This window comes from Entelurus aequoreus, linkage group LG12 (assembly GCF_033978785.1).
Source record: "Entelurus aequoreus isolate RoL-2023_Sb linkage group LG12, RoL_Eaeq_v1.1, whole genome shotgun sequence".
In the NCBI taxonomy this organism is placed as follows: Eukaryota; Metazoa; Chordata; class Actinopteri; order Syngnathiformes; family Syngnathidae; genus Entelurus; species Entelurus aequoreus.
The window spans coordinates 43,050,584-43,066,741 of record NC_084742.1 but is presented as its reverse complement, the minus strand read 5'-3'; positions in this window follow the sequence as shown (position 1 = coordinate 43,066,741).

Sequence of the window (16,158 nt, the reverse complement as noted above, 5' to 3'; positions counted from 1 at the left end):
TGTTATCTAGTAACATCTGTTGGCGCACAGCTGCTATCTCCATTTTAATGTTCTCCACAACACTGCTGTTGTCCCAATGGTTGTTGTCTTGCTGCTTGGCATTCGACTGTTGGCACAATGTTGCATTCTCCTCTTTCAGGTTCTCCACCTCCCATTTTAATGCTGTGTTGTCTTCACTGAGAACCTTCATTTCTTCTCTGAACTTTCTAAATTCCATCATATCATTACGGAACTATTTTCTATCTCTGATAATCTGTTGATTGATTGTTGAGATCGCTTGGTACCTCATTTACATCGTGTTGTAGAGTTCCTATTAACGATTTTAAGTCCGGTTCAATCTCTGGTATTGCTCCATTGACGATTTCTTGTCGTGGTCATGGTTGCTTGTCAGCGAAGTGAAGCCATTGGTATTGTTAGCTTCCGCGGTGAGCGATGGCTCTATGGTGTTTTTTCACATACCTTGCACCGGCCAGAGCTGTGTCAGCCTTTCTTGTAGATCATTTATATGGTCAGAAATGTTTAAAATATGTCCAACTTTTTTGGTTTTGTTGTTTAGATTGGAGTTTGTTGGAACACCAGGACCTAGAGGAGTACACCTTTTTTGTGCTTCATACATCACAGACAGCGTCACTGTTGACAAACATCTCCCTGGATGACTAAAGAGGTGAAGGCACTGCTGATGCACCCTAATGTTGCTTTCAGGTCCAGGTAGGGATGGGAATCAAAAACTGTTTTATTTTCAGAACTGGTTCGAAGAGTATTCCTTGGACTCGCGGTTCTCTTAAAGGCCTACTGAAATGAAATTGTCTTATTTAAACGGGGATAGCAGGTCCATTCTATGTGTCATACTTGATCATTTCGCAATATTGCCATATTTTTGCTGAAAGGATTTAGTAGAGAACATCGACGATAAAGTTTGCAACTTTTGGTCGCTGATAAAAAAGCCTTGCCTGTACCGGAAGTAGCGTGACGTCACAGGTTGTGGAGCGCCTCACATCTGCACATTGTTTACAATCATGGCCACCAGCAGCGAGAGCGATTTGGACCGGGAAAGCGACGATTACCCCATTAATTTGAGCGAGGATGAAAGATTTGTGGATGAGGAAAGTGAGAGTGAAGGATTAGAGGGCAGTGGGAGCGATTCAGATAGGGAAGATGCTGTGAGAGGCGGGTGGGACCTGATATTCAGCTGGGAATGACTAAAACAGTAAATAAACACAAGACATATATATACTCTATTAGCCACAACACAACCAGGCTTATATTTAATATGCCACAAATTAATCCGCATAACAAACACCTCCCTCCTCCCGTCCATATAACCCACCAATACAACTCAAACACCTGCACAACACACTCAATCCCACAGCCCAAAGTACCGTTCACCTCCGTAAAGTTCATACAGCACATATATTTCGCCAAAGTTACGTATGTGACATGCACATAGCGGCACGCACGTACGGGCAAGCGATCAAATGTTTGCAAGCCAAAGCTGCGTACTCACGGTAGCGCGTCTGCTATCCAACTCAAAGTCCTCCTGGTTGTGTTGCTCTAGCCGGCCGCTAATACACCACTTCCCACCTACAGCTTTCTTCTTTGCTGTCTTCATTGTTCATTAAACAAATGGCAAAAGATTCACCAACACAGATGTCCAGAATACTGTGGAATTTTGCGATGAAAACAGACGACTTAATAGTTGGCCACAATGGTGTCCCAATATGTCCGCTACAATCCGTGACGTCACGCGCAAACGTCATCATACCGAGACATTTTCAGCAGAATATTCCGCAGGAAATTTAAAATTGCACTTTACTAATCTAACCCGGCCCGTATTGGCATGTGTTGCAATGTTAAGATTTCATCATTGATATATAAACTATCAGACTGCGTGGTCGGTAGTAGTGGGTTTCAGTAGGCCTTTAACGATGCCTGTGGATGGTAATGGCATCATGAGCAACCTGCGCAGTGATGCCAGACATTAAGATAGCAGCGCCCGGGCTAAATAAACTCTCCAAAGTTTGGCTATATTTTACAAGAAAAGATTGCAACAGCGCTACTTGTAACATTAGCAAGATTGCTATTTCATCAAGAGGAGGACATTAGAGCAACATGCCGAAACATTTGAACATATAACATGCAATAATTATATATGAAAGTCGTGTTTTTACAGCACGCTGATCTCATCCCAGCAGCAGTAACGCTAGCACGTTGTCTGCCGTAAATACGAGCAAGACGAGGGACAGATTCTGACTGGCTCCGAGGAGGGCAGTATCTGCCGCCCGGCGCAAGCTTCTCCATTCACCGCGGCAGAGAAGAGTACACTCATAGTGCGTTCTAATTGTACTGAGAAGTCATAATTTCCGTGTTCCTAGTCGGAATTTCAACTGCAATGCCCCTTGAGGTTGGATTTCTGACCCAGAAAGTCAGTGCATTCTCGAGGTGGTGTCAAAGATGGCTGCTCTGAACATAAACAATGATATACGCTTCTATAATATTCGTTGTTAGCACTTCTGATAATTTTTTGCCGCACTAAATTAGCAATATACAATGTATTGTTGGACATTTATACACGGTAACGTTACTGTAGCGTAAACTACATTTATTTCATGTGTTCTATACGTTGTACTTTGCTAGCAATTATTCCATCATGTTTGAAGGTTGCGGAAAGAGTGCATATTTTCCCATAAGTTGTTTCTATTCAGCTTTCGTGGATGTTGTCATCTTAATTTCCGACCTTGTAACTACAACGCTCACAACTCAGATGTGACGCCATTCCCAGCTGTGACTTCCAACTACAGAGGTAAATGGAATGCACCATCAGGACAGACAAGCAGTGAATAAGTCTGTTGTCAATAGCTTGAAACAATTTGCCACAGTGCTCCTGATTTTGAAGAGGTGAATGTTCAAAGGTGTGGCAGGGACTCTAGCACCTCACCTACTTCTAGTCCAGCACCAACATCACGGCTGGGGGCGACGCTGCACTAGCAAAGGAGATAAACCACTTCTTTGCACGCTTCGAGGTGGAAAGACTCCAGGCAATCACAGTTCAACCAACAAACCTCAACAGCTCCAGCAGGGACACGAGGTGAAGTGCACACTGAGGGCAGTGAACCCCCGGAAGGCCGTTGGACCAGACGAAGTGACTGGGAGGGTCCTTAATGAGTGTGCAGATCAGCTGGCCGGGGTCTTTACCAGGATCTTCAACGATCCACTGTCCTAATCCCTCACCCAGATTAAAAGTCGGCCACAATACTCCCGCTGCCCAAAAAAAGACCTCCATCAGCAGTAAGGGTGTGGGAAAAAATAGATTCGAATTCGAATCGCGTCTCACCTTGTACGATTCAGAATCGATTCTCATTTTTTAAAATTCGATTTTTTTTATTTTTTATTATTTATTTATTTATATATTGTATTGTATTTATTTATTTATTTATTTTTTAATTAATCAATCCAACAAAACAATACACAGCAATACTATAACAATGCAATCCAATTCCAAAACCAAACCCGACCCGGCAACACTCAGAACTGCAACAAACAGAGCAATTGAGAGGAGACACAAACACGACACAGAACACACCAAAAGTAGTGAAACAAAAATTAATATTATCAACAACAGTATCAATATTAGTTACAATTTCAACATAGCAGTGATTAAAAATCCCTCATTGACATTATCATTAGACATTTAGTTTATGAGATGATGCAAGTGTAAGCCACTGTGACACTATTGTTCATTTTTTGTAATTTTTTTTTTTTTTAATGTTTGTAATGATAATATCAATGAGGGATTTTTAATCACTGCTCTGTTGAAATTGTTACTAATATTGATACTGTTAATATTCATTTTTGTCTCACTACTTTTAGATTGTTCCGTGTCATGTTTGTGTGTCCTCAATTGCTCTCAATTGCTCTGTTTATTGCTACTCTGAATGTTGCTGGGCCGGGTTTGGTTTTGAAATTGTATTGCATTATTATGGTATTGTTGTGTATTGTTTTCATACATTTTTTATTTTTTTTTTAAATAGTTTTTGAATCGAGAATCGTGTTGAATTGAAAAAAAAAATCGATTTTGAATCGAATCGTGACCCCAAGAATCGATTTTGAATCGAATCGTGGGACACCCAAAGATTCACAGCCCTAATCAGCAGTCTCAACGACTACAGACCAGTTGGTCTGAAACCTGGGGCCATAAAGTGTTTTGAGAAACAGGTCCGACGTCACATCCCATCCTGCCTCTCACCAACATTTGACCCACTACATTTCGCATACAGAGCTAACAGCTCAACAGATGAGCCATCTGCACAGCACGCCACACCACCATCTCCCATCAGTAACTTCAGAGGTGCTATGCTAGGCTGCTCTTTGTCAACTTTAGCTCTGCCTTCAACAGAACTCCCAGCCACCATCTGTTGCTGGATCAGAGAATTCCTCTCCGACCGTGTGCAGAGTCAGAGTTCATCTCTCCATAGCCTTTAGCCTTAACATCGGCTCTCCACAGGCTTGTGTACTGAGTTTTCTTCTCTACACTTTGTACAGCCATGACTCCAATACCAGTCACCCAGACAATACCAGCATCAAACCAGACGACACCACTGGGACTGATCTGACCTGACGGCGTACAGCACACCTGGGCATTCTGCGGCCCGCGGGCCGCATCCGGCCCTTTGTGCGTCCCTGTCCGGCCCGCGTGAGGCCAATTATAAATTACAAAATCAATTTTAAAAAGTATCTATGTCGAGTGTGCAATACAACGGTGCTGCTTTTGTTTTGAAAATCGTTATTTGTATTACTCCCGTGTGGACGTATGCGTGTGCGTGATTGTGAGTGAATGTGAACAGCTGCAATCATTAATTACAAAATAAAGTTGAAAAAACATCTATGTCGTGCGCGCAATGCAACTGTGCTGCTTTTATTTTGAAAAGTATTATTTATGGGCGTGTGTCCGTGTGTAACCTGCGAGTGAAGGTGCACATGCAGCGACAAGTGATGCACGGTTTACACCCGAGACGCTAAAAAGAGAAAAGTTGATGAAGAATGGCGTGTTTCCAACAAGACATGGACTGCAAAGCAACGTTCCCTCGAAGGTGCGTGCCTGCGCAATTGCGCACTGCTCAAGCGTCTGCTGCGCGCAGCAAATATATGCCGCGCACCAAATCAAATCCCATCTGAATTCTAAACAAAATAAACATATTTATTCTATGTAATTTTGCAATGCAACTTTGAGTGACAGTGACAACAAGCGGCCCTAACGGTGTTCGTCAACACCGTTCAATTGAACACCGTTCAATTATTGTAACGTCTATCGAGATGCTTCGAGGACAGGAATTATATCGATCACTTTATTGAGCAAAACTGTTTATATTCGGACATAACCACACCAAAAACATGAGTAAAACAATTCTATCTCGAAAAACTAGTCATTTTCTGCCGTACAAACCAGGCCAAAACCAACTTGTCATCTGTCACCAACACGCATAGCACTAAACCACTGCTGCGTTTATGGCCACACAAAAAGTCGGACAACTCAAACACCACACAAAGTTACACTATGACTCCTCAGTCATACGTGTGCTTATTTTACTGTCATTTATTATTAATGTTAATTTATTTATATTAGTCATGGAATGCTGTTACACACACTATGTTGAAGTATTACTATTATTATTAATTATTATTATTATTATTATTATTATTATTATTATTTATCTTACGGTATATATCAAAAATAATATTGAGCAAAATTTAATTGAAATATTGTCGATGTGGCCTTCCAGCAGTGCTCGGGTTGCTCATGCGGCCCCCGGTAAAAATTAATTGCCCACCCCTGGTGTACAGGGAGGGGGTTCAGAAAAGAATGGGCTGTTGTGCTGATAACAACCTGGTCCTCAACACCTCTAAGAAAAAAGGAGGTGATTGTGGACTACAGGAGGAGAAAGACTGATCTACAGCCCACTCACATAAACAAGGAGTGTGTGGAGAGGGTGCCAAGCTTTAAGTTCCTGGGCATGCAAATGGACATAGACATCCAATGGAACTCCAACATATTGCAGCAGCTTCACCAATGTTCCCTCTAATTGTTCATGTGTCTGAGCAAACACAAAAACTCACTGAGCATTCAATGGAGCACATGTGAGCAACATCACACATGGCAATACCAGCAGCACACCTGTCTCAAACCAATCTTTTATTATAACACTCAAATGACAGGAGTAATTTTCATGAGATTATTTAGTAATATTAGTGATTTGGCCCACTTGTAATGAACATAAAAGAAATCTTGTTTTTCATAAGCTATGGATTAGTATTGTACAATATGTCTGGGTGGGGGTCCTGCTTTGGAAATCATTTGTACCTCTTTCAGAGATCACATTTAGTTGCCCTTAAACATCCTCATGTTGCACAATGAAATGTAGGCATAGGATGAAGTGTGCATTCCTGTAACTTTCTCTAGTAACAGCATTCCATGATTAATATAAATAAATTAACATTAATAATAAATGACGGTAGAATAAGCACACATATGACTGAGGAGTCATAGTGTAACTTTGTGTGGTGTTTGAGTTGTCCGACTTTTTGTGTGGCCATAAACGCACCAGTGGCTTAGTGGTATGCGTGTTGGTGACAGATGACAAGTTGCTTTTGGCCTGGTTTGAACGGCAGAAAATGACTAGTTTTTCGAGAGAGAAGTTTTTTACTCATGTTTTTGGTGTGGTTATGGCCGAATATAAACAGTTTTGCTCAATAAAGTGATCGATATAATTCCTGTCCTCGAAGCATCTCGATAGACGTTACAATAATTGAACGGTGTTCAATTGAACGGTGTTGACGAACACCGTTAGGGCCGCTTGTTGTCACTGTCACTCAGAGTTGCATGGCAAAATTACACAGAATAAATTATGTGTTTTTTTGTTTAGAATTCAGATGGGATTTGATTTGGTGCGCGGCATATATTTGCTGTGCGCAGAGGACGCTTGAGCAGTGCGCAATTGCGCAGGCGCGCACCTTAGAGGTAACGTTGAGCTTCACCTACTGAGGATCCTCAGGAGGATCAACTTAAAGAGGGAGCTGCTGACCGTCTTCTACCACTGCTCCATAGAAAGTGTGCTGACGTATTACATATGTGTGTGCTTTGCCAGTCGCAAGATGGCGCACAAAAAGGCACTACAGAGGATCATCAACACCACGCATAAATGCTTTGGCAATCTCTCCCCTCCCTAAAGAACCTCTGCAACACCTGTTGTAGAGAAGCTTTCAGCACATACACAACGTTGACATCTATAGTTATATTTTGATAAAGACAGGGAAAAATATGCATACTGGTAAACGGCACGTGCAACAACAACATACAGTATCAGTAGACGCAAAGTTAAATCAACCTTACAACCTTAGCAAAAATGATGCATGATTAACCAGGAGAGTCTTCACACCAAATTCCTTGACCCAGCCACACACAAAACAGTTGTAGACCTCCATTCCTCAGGTTTAAATGTACTTTGCCGTGTAGAATGACGTCTGGAGCACAAAATAGTTCAACATGTCTGGGAGCCAACCGACCGATAATCCCAGAGATCACTCGACAAATCTTTTTTTGATAACATAAAAAAATGGATTCCATTGGATAGTTACTTTTTTTCCTTCAATCTGCTTTTAATGGTAAGATCGAGGCACCTTGCGTACTCCGATAGTTCACACTCTGCACAGTAACCATGTTGGTTTGGTGGCCCACCACTTTGTTTACTTCCGTTTAAAAGTCACGTGACCAAATACAACCCTCAGGGACTGGCCATAAGTAAAGCTATCTCAGCCAGATGGGGGTCTCCATGCAGTTGCTGTTAAAAACAGTTTTTCTGAATCGATCGGCAAGTGTGAGGGTGTGCCTAATTCTGTGACCAAATGAATCTATATAATGTTTATGAAGTTTCATTTCAACTGTGTCTGGGAAAATAATAGCTGTGATGACTTCAAGATATACAAAACCCAAAACCAGTGAAGTTGACACGTTGTGTAAATCGTAAATAAAAACAGAATACAATGATTTGCAAATTCAAATTTGATGCCTACAACATGTTTAAAAAAAGCTAGCACAAGTCGCAAAAAAAATTGAGAAAGTTGAGGAATGCACATCAAACACTTATTTAGAACATCCCACAGGTGGACAGGCTAATTGGGAACAGGTGGGTGCCATGATTGGGTATAAAAGCAGCTTCCATGAAGTGCTCAGTCATTCACAAACAAGGATGGAGCGAGGGTCACCACTTTGTGAACAAATGTGTGAGCAAATTGTCAAACAGTTTAAGAACAACATTTCTCAACGAGCTATTGCAAGGAATTTAGGGATTTCACCATCTACAGTCCGTAATATCATCAAAAGGTTCAGAGAATCTGGTGAAATCACTGCACTTAAGTAATGATATTACGGACTTTCGATCCCTGAGGCGGTACTGCATCAAAAACCGACATCAGTGTGTAAAGGATATCACCACATGGGCTCAGGAACACTTCAGAAAAACACTGTCAGTAACTACAGTTTGTCACTACATATGTAGGTGCAAATTAAAACTATACTATGCAAAGCCAAAGCCATTTATCAACAACACCCAGAAACGCCGCCGGCTTCGCTGGGCCCGAGCTCATCTAAGATGGACTGATGCAAAGTGGAAAAGTGTTCTGTGGTCTGACGAGTCCACATTTTAAATTGTGTTTGGAAACTGTGGACGTTGTGTCCTCTGGAACAAAGAGAAAAATAACCATCCGGATTGTTAAAGGTGCAAAGTTCAAAAGCCTGCATCTGTGATGGTATGGGGGTGTATTAGTGCCCAAGACATGGGTAACTTACACATCTGTGAAGGCGCCATTAATGCTGAAAGGTACATACAGGTTTTGGAGCAACATATGTTGCCATCCAAGCAACGTTATCATGGACGCCCCTGCTTATTTCAGCAAGACAATGCCAAGCCACATGTTACAACAGCGTGGCTTAGTAGTAAAAGAGTGCGGGTACTAGACTGGCCTGCCTGTAGTCCAGACCTGTCTCCCATTGAAAATGTGTGGCGCACAATAAAGCCTAAAATACCACAACGGAGACTGTTGAACAACTTAAGCTGTACATCAAGCAAGAATGGGAAATAATTCCACCTGAAAAGCTTCAAAAATGAGTTTTCTCAGTTCGCAAACGTTTACTGAGTGTTGTTAAAAGGAAAGGCCATGTAACACAGTGGTGAAAATTCCCCTGTGCCAACTTTTTTGCAATGTGTTGCAGCCATTAAATTCTAAGTTAATGTTTATTTGCAAAAAAAATTAAGTTTCTCTGTTAGAACATTAAATATCTTGTCTTTGCAGTCTATTCAATAGAATATGAGTTGAAAAGGATTTGCAAATCATTGTATTCTGTTTTTATTTACAAATTACACAATGCGCCAACTTCACTGGTTTTGGGTTTTGTATAATTAAACAGTATACATTTTTAAAAGACAAATTATACTTTTGGAGAGGGTAGGGTCGTGGTTTCACTTGCAATCTAGGAGTTGAACATCTTGCAGACAGACTCAAGCAAAACGTATGCAAAATTTACACCAAATCATATCAAAGACTTATTATTATCTGGACCACAAAATGTTTTAAATGCATATTAAAATCATGATAGATCCCCTTTAAAGGCCTACTGAAACCCACTACTACCGACCACGCAGTCTGATAGTTTATATATCAATGATGAAATATTAACATTGCAACACATGCCAATACGGCCGGGTTAACTTATAAAGTGCAATTTTAAATTTCCCGCTAAACTTCCGGTTGAAAATGTCTATGTATGATGACGTATGCGCGTGACGTCAATCGTTGGAACGGAATTATTCGGACACATTGTATCCAATACAAAAAGCTCGGTTTTCATCCCAAAATTCCACAGTATTCTGGACATCTGTGTTGGTGAATCTTTTGCAATTTGTTTAATGAACAATGAAGACTGCAAAGAAGAAAGTTGTAGGTGGGATCGGTGTATTAGCGGCTGGCAACACAACCAGGAGGACTTTGACTTGGATAGCAGACGCGCTATCCGCGCTACCCGCCGACCGCATTGATGATCGGGTGAAGTCCTTCATCGCTCCGTCGATCGCTGGAACGCAGGTGAGCACGGGTGTTGATGAGCAGATGAGGGCTGTCTGGCGTAGCTGGATAGCTAATGTTTTTAGCATAGCTCTGTGAGGTCCCGTTGCTAAGTTAGCTTCAATGGCGTCGTTAGCAACAGCATTGTTAAGCTTCGCCAGGCTGGAAAGCATTAACCGTGTAGTTACAGGTCCATGGTTTAATAGTATTGTTGATTTTCTGTCTACCCTTCCAGTCAGGGGTTTATTTCTTTTGTTTAAATCTGCAGTTAAGCCCGATGCTATCACGTTAGCTCCGTAGCTAAAGTGCTTCGCCGATGTATTGTCGTGGAGATAAAAGTCACTGTGAATGTCCATTTCGCGTTCTCGACTCTCATTTTCAAGAGGATATAGTATCCGAGGTGGTTTAAAATACAAATCCGTGATCCACAATAGAAAAAGGAGAAAGTGTGGAATCCAATGAGCCCTTCTACCTAAGTTACGGTCAGAGCGAAAAAAGATACGTCCTGCACTGCACTCTAGTCCTTCACTCTCACGTTCCTCATCCACAAATCTTTCATCCTGGCTCAAATTAATGGGGTAATCGTCGCTTTCTCGGTCTGAATCGCTCTCGCTGCTGGTGTAAACAATTGGGAAATGTGAGGAGCCTTTCAACCTGTGACGTCACGCTACTTCCGGTACAGGCAAGGCTTTTTTTATCAGCGACCAAAAGTTGCGAACTTTATTGTCGATGTTCTCTACTAAATCCTTTCAGCAAAAATATGTCAATATCGCGAAATGATCAAGTATGACACATAGAATGGATCTGCTATCCCCATTTAAATAAAAAAAAAAATCATTTCAGTAGGCCTTTAAAACACATTGTTTGCAGCCGCATACAGGTTGCAAACAGCCCCTTCAACCATGAACAACATGCAATTTATTGCTCTTTAACTTTAGATCAACTGAACTTATTCCAACCTTGTTTTGAATACTGTCTTTCTCACCTGCCAGGCGGAAACTATGGAATTGTGTTGAGGTGACAATCTGTTCCTCTTAGCGCTATAGGTCGTAGCGTCAGTGCTTGAACGCAGCACATGCAAAGCAAGCATCAGGTATATTGGCAGTTTGAGGAATGCCTTGATTGTTCCAATATTCCAGACAGAGGCTTGCAGTAAAGGAATGAGGAAGTCTTACCAGCGTTCTTTCAGTGTGCATTGCATGGAGGGAGAAACCTGAGGAAGCAATGTTCTAAATGAAATTAGCAAGCTGAAAAAAATTAATGAAAAAAAAAAAGTCAATAAAAGAGAGCTCGCAGGCTCTTATTGACCAGCGGAGTTGACGATCAATGGCAGAAGCTGATGAAGCCATCAATCTTGGCCGTAATGAGCCGAGGAGTAATGGACGCAGCGAAAATACTTTGCAGTTGTGAGCAGGGCGGTGCAACTTTATCGCTCAGGATACACTGGGATGGATGGAAGGAGTAAATTCATCTGACTGCTGTCTTCTGTATGTGCAGAAACTTGTTAAGTATGAGATAGCTGTTGACAGCCTAAAAGCCTCCAGCGGGCATCCCTTCCATCAGCACAGATGACAATCTACACATTTCAGGTGCACCTGAAGAGCCTGTGTCGAATCCACACTCTAAAGATGCCACTCGGGGTTTAAGCGTATAAGAATATTACGCACTTAGAGCGCTCCTGACAAATAGAGGATCTTTGACAAACGGTTGTGCGGCTCTCCCACTGAGAGCCAGGCATGCTATTTGCTAATAGCACACTGAGAGACAGGCTGGACTATGATCAGGGTAATTATTGAAATTAGACATCTTCCCGTTTTACAGCAAACATATCATTTGGTGAGCAATCCAAGACATTTGCATAATTCACCGTGTATTTCACGGCGAATGCATTGTGTTGGCATTGCATCCACGCAGATTACAGCAGCCTCTTTACATAATAATATCAAAGGATTACATTTACAAAATCATTGTCAGTTTGAGAGGATCATAACCAGATATTGATATAAAAAAATAAATAAAAAAACCCAGTCTGTCATAAATCTGAGCTGAATATATGAGAGCTCACTTTGACATCCTGGATAAAACCCATCATTCTCCATGTGCAGTTTCCAAGCAACACAGCCACTCATGGCTGAATTACAATATTACACGCGTTCCAGTCCTGTGAATGACTTCTTGGCTGCAATGAATGCATTAGCTAACAGCACAGGTCCCCATCACTCCCTGCAGGTGCATCGAAAGCGTTATACATTTCGTACTGGATGCTGCACTTGTGCACAGTGTGCTATTATGCGCCTCATATTTATTCATGAGCACCACAACTTATGAAATGCTTTTTGCAGCCGTGTGGAAGTGCAGTTAGGCAGGCAGGCAGGCAGGCAGACGCTACATACATTCCCATATAAAAGCCTCCGAAAGAACAGTTTGTGGATTTAGTGGTGGATCAGGAGTGTCAATCCCGAATGTACGACACAACTAGCCTGCATATTTTTGATATAGAGGCTGCGGGGAGAAGCTGCTACACCGAATGTTGAAACTCTCTGGTGGAGTGTTTTCCTTCTGTTACCTTGGCAACCAGGACACGGATGGAATGTCCTCAACTTACCCATGTGCTTGTCAACAATTGAGATACTGTACTTTAAAAGGTCCCAAGAGATTTAGTATCCCCCCAAAAAGGGGGGCTAGCGGGGGCTTAATTTATGACCCCCTGAGGCAGTGCACGTGGTCTCAAAGGTCATCCCTAGAAGAGGGCGAGGTCAGCTGAGGGTCACACTCATAAGGCGTGGCCTAAACCGGAAACAGAAAAATAAACATCATATCCGGCCGCCATTTTAATTTTGTAGTTCTTTTAAGCTGTCTGCAATTTTAGTTGTAGTACTTGCAGAAGTTATCCCTTTTTAAAGGATTAATCCAACCCTCTCAAATGTGTTATTTAATTTGATAACAGTGATTTATCATTTTTTATTTCACATTATTATTTTTAGTTAAAGTAAATAGAGCATTTACGCCACTATCTCACAGCCTTTTAACCCATTTTGAAAAGTTTATTTCTATACCATGCCAGACTCAAATATTATCTTGTTGTCTTGTACTACCAAGGCTGCTTTGAGTAATAACAGATATGCATAACCTAATATAACGTAAAGTGTATTCACTATTTTTTCTTATTTTAAAAGAATAATTGTACTATTGTCATAATTTATAGTTTCTGAAAACTATTTTGCTTATTTTAATATCATTATATTGCCTTCTACTTATTTTTTATTTGAAATACAGCTATTGGATTTAAATTCCTTATTCCGCATCTTCTTAAGGTAGTATTTAATTTCAATTTTTTTTATAACGGCTTTGAGTTATAATAGATATGTATAACCTAATACAACTTAAAGTTTATACACTATTTTTTTTCTTATTTTAAAAGTATAATGTTGTATTATATAAAAGTGAACTATTTTTCTCATTTTAAAATAATTATTGTGTATACTATTGTCATAAATTATAGTTTCTGAAAACTATTTTGCTTATTTTAATATCATTATATTGCCTTCTACTTATTTTTTATTTGAAAGACAGCTATTGGATTTAAATTCCTTATTCCGCTCTTCTTAAGGTAGTATTCAATTTGTATTTCTTTATAACGCCTTTGAGTTGTAATTGATATGTATAACCTAATATAACTTAAAGTTTATTCACATGTTTTTGTTATTTTAAAAGTATAATGTTGTCTTAAATAAAAGTGAACTATTTTCCTCATTTTAAAAGTATAATGTTGTCTTAAATAAAAGTGAACTATTTTTCTCATTTTAAATTAATTATTGTGTATACTATTGTCATAAATTATAGTTTCTGAAAACTATTTTGTTTATTTTAATATCATTATATTGCCTTCTACTTATTTTTTATTTGAACTACAGCTATTGGATTTAAATTAATTATTCCGCTCTTCTTAAGGTAGTATTTAATTAAAAACATTTTTATAATGCCTTTGAGTTATAATAGATATGTATAACCTAATATAACTTAAAGTTTATTCACAATTTTTTCTCATTTTAAAAGTATAATGTTGTCTTAAATAAAAGTGAACTATTTTCCTCATTTAAAAGTATAATGTCTTAAATAAAAGTGAACTGTGTTCCTTATTTTAAAAGAATAATTGTGTATATTATTGTCATCAATTATAGTTTCTGAAAACTATTTTGCTTATTTTAATATCATTATATTGCCTTCTACTTATTTTTTATTTGAAAGACAGCTATTGGATTTAAATTCCTTATTCCGCTCTTCTTAAGGTAGTATTTAATTTGTATTTTTTTATAACGCCTTTGAGTTATAATAGATATGTATAACCTAATATATCTTAAAGTTTATTCACAAATTTTTCTTATTTTAAAAGTATAATGTTGTCTTAAATAAAAGTGATCTATTTTCCTCATTTTAAAAGTATAATGTTGTCTTAAATAAAAGTGAACTATTTTCCTCATTTTAAAATACTTATTGTGTATACTATTGTCATAAATTATAGTTTCTGAAAACTATTTTGCTTATTTTAACATCATTATATTGCCTTCTACTTATTTTTTATTTGAACTACAGCTATTGGATTTAAATTCCTTATTCCGCTCTTCTTAAAGTAGTATTTAGTTTGTATTTCTTTATAAAGGCCTTGAGTTATAACAGATATGTATAACCTAATACAACTTAAAGTTTATTCACAATGTTTTCTTATTTTAAAAGTATAATGTTGTCTTAAATAAAAATTAACTATTTTCCTCATTTTAAAAGTATAATGTCTTAAATAAAAGTGAACTGTGTTCCTTATTTTAAAAGAATAATTGTGTATACAATTGTCATAAATTATAGTTTCTGAAAACTATTTTGCTTATCTTAATATCATTATATTGCCTTTTACTTATTTTTTATTTGAAAGACAGCTATTGGATTTAAATTCCTTATTCCACTCTTCTTAAGGTAGTATTTAATTTATATTTCTTTATAACGCCTTTGAGTTATAATAGATATGTATAACCTAATATAACTTAAAGTTTATTCACATTTTTTTCTTATTTTAAAAGTATAATGTTGTCTTAAATAAAAGTGAACTATTTTCCTCATTTTAAAAGTATAATGTTGTCTTAAATAAAAGTGAACTGTGTTCCTTATTTTAAAAGAATAATTGTGTATACTATTGTCATAAATTATAGTTTCTGAAAACTATTTTGCTTATCTTAATATCATTATATTGCCTTCAACTTATTTTTCATTTGAACTACAGCTATTGGATTTCAATTCCTTATTCCGCTCTTCTTAAAGTAGTATTTAATTTGTATTTCTTTATAACGGCTTTGAGTTATAATAGATATGTATAACCTAATACAACTTAACGTTTATTCACAATTTTTTCTCATTTTAAAAGTATAATGTTGTCTTAAATAAAAGTGAACTATTTTCTCTATTTTAAAAGAATAATTTTGTATACTGTTGTCATAAATTATAGTTTCCAAAACTATATTTCTTATTTTAATAGCATTATATTGCCTTCCTTTTAATTGCAAGCTACCTCCCTCGGGTTTCTGCATTTCCGGGAACAAGCCAAATATCGCCGTGTTGCCATCTGACCGTCACAGAATTTATTTTATTCAACTACTGTCTTTTTTTATTTTATATGCACTTCAAAGCTGATGTGTTACATGCGCTAAACAAACATAACTGATATTGTAAAAACTATATGTGTATGTAAGTAGTCCAATATTTATTTTTATTTTATTTGTATTTTTAGAAAGACTTACATTTTAAACAATTAGACATTGTTTTGGATAGCATATACCATACGTATAGTTATGTAAGTTTAATATATATTAGTGATGTATGCATGTGTGTTTTTTACACTTATGGAGAATAGATGTAATGCCAATCCCTCAAGACAGTATTTAAGTTAAAATGCTACATTTGAAAGCTATTACCAATTTTATGTTTTAGAAACACTTAGATTTTAAACAATTAGACGTTGTTTTGGATAGCATGCCATACAGTTATTTCCGTCTATTATAC